Here is an 8,094-nt window from a genome sequence, read left to right as displayed (position 1 = left end):
CCACTCCTCTGGGTACTGGGCGTCAGGAGGTCCAGCCCACTCCTCTGGGTACCGGGCGTCAGGAGGTCCAGCCCACTCCTCTGGGTACCGGGCGTCAGGAGGTCCAGCCCACTCCTCTGGGTACCGGGCGTCGGGAGGTCCAGCCCACTCCTCTGGGTACCGGGCGTCGGGAGGTCCAGCCCACTCCTCTGGGTACCGGGCGTCGGAGGCTCTGACAGCTCCTCCGAAGGCCGGCTGTCAGGAAGCTCAGGCAGCTCCTCGGGGTACCGGGCACGGGGTAGGTCAGGCCAGTACTCCTCCGGGTATCAAGCACGGGGCAGGTCAGGCCAACACTCCTCTGGGTACCGAGCACGGGGTAGGCTGGGCCCAGCAGGAGCTAGGACCTCAGCATCTGCCTTCTCCGGCAGCCTCCTCTCAACTGAGCTCTGAGGCCGGGCTTTTATACTTCCTGTCCCGCCCCTTGACTTCCGGGGGGAGGGGGGCAGGGACAGGCAGCAGTGACTCCGCCCATTGCCACACCTGTTCTGGCCTGTTCCTCCCAGGGGCGGCGGGGAGTGAGGCCCCCTCGCTACAGGGTGGCTCCTCCATTCCTCTTCTCTCCCACAATGGGGTTCCACAGAAGACCCCTCTCCAGTGGAACTCTACAGGATCAGGGTTCCATGAGGGTCTGGGGGCAAAACAGATGGCAGGAGAGGCACCCCAAGGTACCAGCTACTCTTTGTGGAATTGTTCCATGCTGAGCGCTCCCTATTCCAGTCAGAAGGCTAAGCAGGAATTAATGTTGCTTCAAGTGGAGGGAAGGAAAATGTGGAGGGGACAGCGGCGGCTCCCGGTACCAGCGCTCCAAGTGCGTGCCTGGGGTGGCAAGCCACGGAGGATGCCCTGATGGTCCCTGCTAGGGTGGCTGTCAGGCCGCCTTCGGCAGCTTGCCTATGGGAGGTCCACTGGTCCCACAGATTCAGCGGCAATTCGGCAGCAGGTATGCTGAAGCCGCAGGACCAGTGGACCTCCTGAAGGCATGCCGCTGAATCCGCGGGAGCAGGGACCTCTCAGACGCAAGCCACCAAAGGCAGCCTGCCTGCCGTGCTTGGGGCAGCAAAAAAGCTAGAGCCGCCCCTGCGGAGCAGGAAGCTGAGCCCAGCCCATCCCATGGACTGGAGCTGTGGTAGACACTACAATAGGGTGAGAGTGGAGTGGGCTCTGCAACTCTCCCACGGTCTCCTGTAGGACCCTTTGACACATTCTGGCCATGTAGTTCTGTGTCATGATCCAGGAGTTAAAAAATCTGCCATAGATTGCGTCAGAGTGTGAAGGGATCTAAACCACTGGTATTGAGGTAGGCCCACTATCTCTCATCCAGTGGACAGAGCTGGCTCCAGGCACCAGTGCAGGAAACAGGTGCGTGGCATGGCCAATGGAAAGGGGTGGCATGTCCGGGGTCTTCGGTGGCAATTCTGCAGTGGGTCTCTCAGTCCCCTTCGGAGGGAAGGACTAACTGCCGAATTGCTGCTGAAGAATGAAGCGGTGCAGTAGAGCTGCCACCAAAGTGCCACCAGTCACAGCTTTTATTTATTTTATTTTTTCCTTCGCCGCTTGGGGCAGCAAAAAAGCTGGAGCCAGCCCTGGGAGGGGAACCCACCTTTCAAAGATATTTTTGCCTCTAGGAAACCAGGTTCTGCTATCCCTACTCCACCTTCAATCCCCATATGAGTAGATAATTACTTGGAAATGCCAAGGCTAGCCATGAGGACCCTCCTGCCGGTCTAGCCCTATCCACAGGTTCCTCCATGGGAAAGGAAGACAACATAGCCCTTAGCTATAGGACATTCACTTAAACATCAAACAGGCACCCTTGTTCTATAGTAGGGCCCAATTCCAGAACCTGTCAAGTATAATTCCCAATTCTAGACCTTAGCGTCCAAAATATGGGTACTAGTATGAATTCCCCTAAGCTTAATTACCAGCTTAGCTCTGATAGGCTGCCACCAATCAGGAATTTTTAGGGCCTGATACCCTCTGGTCCCCCCAAAACCTTCCCAGGGGACCCCAAGACCCAGATTCCTTAAGTCTCACAACAAAGGGAAATAAGCCATTCCCTCCCCCCTCCCTTCTTCCTCCCAGCTCCTTCCCGCCCTGGGAACACTAGGAGATCGCCTGATTCAACTTTTTGAATCACTACACCGAGAGGAGTGTTACCTTCCCCCTCACCCAGAGGCAATACAAGCTGCGTGAATATAACACAAAGAGAAAATTTATCCTTTCCTTCTCCCCACCAATTCCCTTGAATCTTAACTAGGAGAAAAAAATTAAACAGGTCTTAAAAGCAAAACTTTTAATAAGAAAGAAAGAAAAAAGTAAAAGGTTTATCTCTGCACTTTAGATGGTAAAAAGTTACAGGGTCTTTCAACTATAAAGAATAGAAAGAAACTTTCTCCAGCAGAAACACAATGTAAGCTACTTCCGGCAAGTACACATATGTAAATGAAAAAAAAAACAAATTAAAAGACTATGACCGCCTTTTCTTACTCACAATTCAGAATAGATAAGAGACTGTAGCAGGGAGATTGGGAGAAACCTGGTTGCACCTCTAGTCCCGTCCAGGACCCAGAGAGAACAAAGCCAAACCCAAAACCCACAAACAAAGGCTTACCTCCCATGAGATTTGAAAGTATCTTGTCTTCTGATTGGTCCTCTGGTCAGGTGTTTGGGGTCCCTGTTTGTTAACCCTTTACAGGTAAGAGGGACATTAACCCTTAACTATCTGTTTATGACAGAACCCCATTAAGAAACACCATACTTGGGGAAAAGCCCTCTTCTGCAAAATGGCCAGTTTAACCTCAGAAAGCCAGTAGCCAGGAAACACTTTACAAAAAAGATCCTTAGCCTCTTGGGCAGCTTACTTCAAAGATAAGATGCACAACAGAAAACAAACTCACCAGATAAAATACCCACAGTGAGAAACCCACCCAAGCTGCAGAGAGTTATTTCTCTCTAGAGTAGCAATCACTGCCTCCACACCTGGCCCCTTTGCCACCTAGTAATTGGGTCCAGCTGCTCGAGCTTCCTATCGCTTTCATTCCTACTGGGAACTATTCCTCTGGGTCCTAGGTTCCACCCTCAAAATGAGGCATTGCCTGATTTTATAAGGAAAACCAGGACATGGGGGACCCGGGACCCTGAGGCCCCCCTTTTTGGGTCCCAAAGTGTTTGTCCACCTGTCACATGCACAATAATAGCTTGATTATGCAAGGTGCTGAGCGACTCCCGGAATGCTCATCAACACCATGCAGGATCCAGGCCTGAATCCTGGAATTGCAAAAGAGAAATTTCTAGTAACTTGATTTCTAACAATAAAACAGCCACCTACCCAGTTACACACAGTAGCCACACTCTGATCTCAGCCACACTGATCTGAACAGTCAATGGAGTTAAGAACTTCTGAAAAAAAGAACTTGCTCCAGATGGGTTTCACAGGTGTAAATAATAGCAACATTTTATCGATGGTCCTGTCTGGTTCATTTGTCGGTCTAAGATAGTGTATTCTAGTGCTGAAAACATGGACCTTTGGGTCAGGAGATCTGGGGTTTCGCCTCAGCTCCGCTTCAGTCTGATAGTGTTACTCTGAGCAAGTCACTTGGACCTGCATTTTCAAAAGTATCCCCTAATTTTAGTGCTCCAGTTTTCAGCTGGCCATTTTAAGACCCAGAAGTATCTCAACAGACAGTAGAGCTGGTAGAAAAGGGCTGCAACAGAACACAGAGGCAGGGCCACTGAGTCCAATGGGACTGCTTGTGTAAGCAAGTCAGGGTTGCTGAATGTGTCTGTATAAGCATATATATTAAAATGGAATTCTACAAAACTGTTTTTAGAAATCCCCGTCACTCCTCCCTGCTCTACATACCATGGGGTATTCTGCAATGGAAGCTGCTGTTTTACTGATATTTCACAGCATGTACTTTAGAGTGGAGGCATACACGTTATGCGGCTCCTGCTTCTACGAGGTGAGCTCTCAAAGTGGTTGGAAGGCAAGTTCTAGTTCTCTTTAAATACCTATAAATAACAGGTTACTGTCCAACCACTTTGAGAGTCTCCTGCATTCAAATTTATCTGCTGTACTTATATAGGTCCCATCACCATCGTATCTGAACATCTCAGAATCTTTAAGGTATTCCTCATCACAGGGAACTGCTATAGTCCCCATTTTAGAGATGGGGAACTGAGGCACAGAGCAACCAAGGCCCATGGTCCAGCCCCCAAAGTATTTAGGGACCAAGCTCCTGTTGAAGTTAATGGGAACTAGGTACCTTAATACCTTTAGCTATCTGGGCATAAGTGACTCATCCAGGGTTGCACAGCAAGGCTGTCAGAGAGCTGGGAATTGTACCTGCGTCTCTCAAGCCCTATTGAACTACCCTTCCCCTCACACAAGTTGTATTCCTTCTGCCCTACTTTACATCAATAGATTGAGAAACTTTCAGCTTCTTATTTGAATGTTATGTTTTAAAATTATATTTAAGAAAGTCATTTATGTATAGATTTACTCTGCTTTGTAATTAAATGTAGCTATTAGAATCTTTTATATTACACAGCAGTTTTTCTTTAGGTTACATCAGTTAACCCTTTGGTACCTAGTCTGTTCTATATATGTGATGCTGGATTCTTTGGCACTAAGCTGCCTCATGCAATGACTCTTTGAGCCTCAAGGAATTAGTAAATTGTCAGTTTTGCAATAAGAACTCAACACAAGCTAATTGCAAGGGCGGCATATTAAAACCCCAGTCCAGTGGCTTTCATGTTCTGAGGCAACATCTGGCATAGAGTTTTATTCCAAATATTATCAGAGTTAGGAAGATTTCCCTCTGACAATCTTCAATTTGGCAGTATTCCCAGATGTCAGTTTAAAGGAGACGTAACATCTAGTTGGCATCTCCTCCAGCCATAGTCTTTCATTGCTCAAGTACAATTGCTTCACTGTTCTTCAAAGGTTGGAGGGGAAATGGTGGCATGAAGGTGGAATTCATTCTTGTAGCACCTCCATAGTTTAGGATTTGTTGACTTATACTTAAAACAGGAATTCTCTCTCTTAGTTTTGCATGAATAACATAGTGTATTCTCGACAAGCTCAGGGCACTTGGAGACAGAATGAATTTTTTGGAAATTAACAAGTAAATCCACTAATTATAGTTAATATTAATGTAAAATGGGCCATTTAACATTTTTTTCTGTGAGTCTCATCTCTTTTTTCTTTTCTTCTAGCTAGGAGATGGATTTGGTGCTCACCCTTCAAACTTTACATATAGTTAAAACTCATTTCAAACTCAGGCATTTTCTGTGTTTGTACTGTACAAGCGGACTGGAGCTCCAATCCCAATTCAGGTCTCTGGGTGCTATCATAATGAAAATATTTACTATGATCATTGCTACTCACAGGTTACATCTGAAGACACATATTGTGCTTAAGCAAAGTTATTAAGAATGGTTGTCATATGTAGTGGTTATTATGCCTGTAGTCAGGGCCAAGTTAGTAGGTCAGGTCATTGTTAAACAATCTCATTGTGACAGCAGGGGTAACTCAACCAAGCATCACAATTCTTCTCTAGTCCATATGCATGCTAGGCAGGACTGGAAAAAGTGACACCCCTGTCTCCAGCAGCAAGTTGATTAAGTAGTGCAGATGGGCCTTTTGTGTCGGTGCGAGATGAGCAAGTGTGATGTGAGTATACCTGCTGGGGATCACTCTTCCCATGGGAGTGTGGTTTTACATTTTTTTCTTCAAATTCCCATGAATCCCTGAGGCAAGCACCATGGTCCTGATTCTTCATTGCCTTTCCCAATATGCAGTAATCTACAGCTATGCAAAATGCTACCCATGTGATACGGTCATGTCTACGTGCATTTTACATTCACCGCACACAAATGGAAGTGACGACACACAGTACAAAGCAGTGAAGAAGCAGGCCTTATATTGTCATCAGCCCCCCACCCCCACCGCTACACCTCACTCCAACATGAGAACAGAGGTGCTTATCTGCCCTCTTCCTCACACACCTGAGGAGCTGCATGCAGCCGAATTGGGGGAGGTGGGGGATTACTAGGACAGAGCAATTAGAATCCATAAATGAAAGAGAACTCTGAGTTAGGCTGAAACAGTAGATTACATTCCTGGAAAATGTGTGTGGTAGGAGGGATGGTTTATTTTTATTAAGGCAAAGTTACACTACATGTTAACATACTACATCATACATTGCATCATTGTTGTGAGGAACAGTACTAAAACTGCATTTTGAGGAGAAGTCCCCAAATACCAAGCCAGAATCCTTAGCCAGCATCTTCGAATCTTCGAATATTAACCTGCTGATTCAGGAGCAGGTTAATAATCGAAGATTTGAAGTTGCTGGCTAAGGATTCTGGCTTGGTAGCTGGGGACTCCTCCTCGAAATGCAGTTTTAGTACTGTTCCTCACAACTATGATGCAGAGGAGGAAGGCAGGGAGGTTGTGTCCTCTGAAAATTTCAAAAGCTCTGTAAGTTCTTGGTGTCCCTTTAATGGGAAAATCAATGGAACAATCAGGTTAAAATCATATAGAAAGGGGAAGAAAAAAAATCTCTTCTCTTGTTTTATAAATAACATTTTAGATTACTGAAAACTAAAATAATCTTAAACTCTAATCTCCATCGCACTATTTATTCTTCTTGGTTACAGTTTGCATTTCACTCACTTTGGGCAGTACAACCAGACTGGTCATTTTCACTGTCTCTTATTCATTTCACATTCAGTTTGTCAAGCAGTAATACAATACTGCAGTGTTACAGCTGCAAGCATTGTCATTTGTTTAAAACAGCATTTTTCAGTAACATATCAGCTGGGGTGCTGGACGTATTTTTATAATGGGGGGTGCAGAGAGCCATTGAAGCAAACTGTAAACTCTGTATATAATAGAAACCACTTCAAGTCAGAGGATGCAGCAGCACCCCCAGCATCCCTAGTTCCAGCATCTATGAAGTCAGCTTCATGAATGTTGGGGCTTTGCTTCAAGATGGGCACGCACACAGAAGGGCAGCTGGTGAGCTGAACTGATAGATTTGAGGGAGCTGAGCCCCCTCGAGCCCTAGTCACACACAGCTTATGCTTTTTATGTGGAGTGGATCTGCTGTGAGTGCAGGGGAACAGAGCAGTTACCACAGCTGGTTAATTTCCCTTTGAAGTCAGGCATGGCCTGCAGACACAATAACATGGACTCTTTCTGGATAGGGAAAATAGGCTCCCGGGATTGAGAAACAGACAAAGGGGAAGGTACATGGGGGAGGAGGGAAAGGGGACCAACCAGCTCGGTGCATGTCTTTCTGAGGGAGAAGTGTATACTTGTAGTGAGCAGCCACAAGACTGCCAGCATTGAGTGAGGACTCAAAAGATGGCCAGGACTGGAGATAGAATGTAAAGTGGGAAGAGAGAAAAACAAAGGGCAAACCAAAGGAGTAAATAAAAGGAGACATGATAGCCAAATTCTCTCCAGCTGGAACCTGGCAGCTCATCCCTTTCCTTTTTGTAGCCTAGCTACACCAATGTTCTCGTGTTTCCCTCCTCTGTGGCTGAAAAAGCATTGTATACGCTGCCTGACCGAATCTCACTCTCATCATTAGCTCAAAGCAGCTTGGCTACAATCACACTTACGTGGACTGAAAACTGACAGCACAACAGTAAACAAAGGGTTATAAGATGCAGTAACTGATTGAACTAGAAGGTGTGTGTGTGTGTGTCTGTGTGTGCACAGACGTATCACAGGGATAGACCTGAGGTCCTGTCTTATTTAATATCTTCATTAAAGATCTAGAAAAGGGAGCAAGCACCATTTTAATCAAACTTGCCTATGATACACAGTGCTTGATTGTGTTTGATAGACCATCTTGGAGTGGGGTGCAGCTGTATCACCCCGTGGGAAGCTCTAGGAGGAATTATGCTGGATTGTGTACACTCTACTATCCCTTAGGAAGATGCAGGATATTCTGCTGGCACAGGCAAGGATGGGGGAATGACTCTGTACTGCCTTCCCCTGTTGTGGTGGCTGGTCCCTGTGGTGGTATAAGGAGACTGCAG

This window comes from Gopherus flavomarginatus, chromosome 5, assembly GCF_025201925.1.
Source record: "Gopherus flavomarginatus isolate rGopFla2 chromosome 5, rGopFla2.mat.asm, whole genome shotgun sequence".
Classification (NCBI taxonomy): domain Eukaryota; kingdom Metazoa; phylum Chordata; order Testudines; family Testudinidae; genus Gopherus; species Gopherus flavomarginatus.
This window is presented reverse-complemented; position numbering follows the sequence as displayed.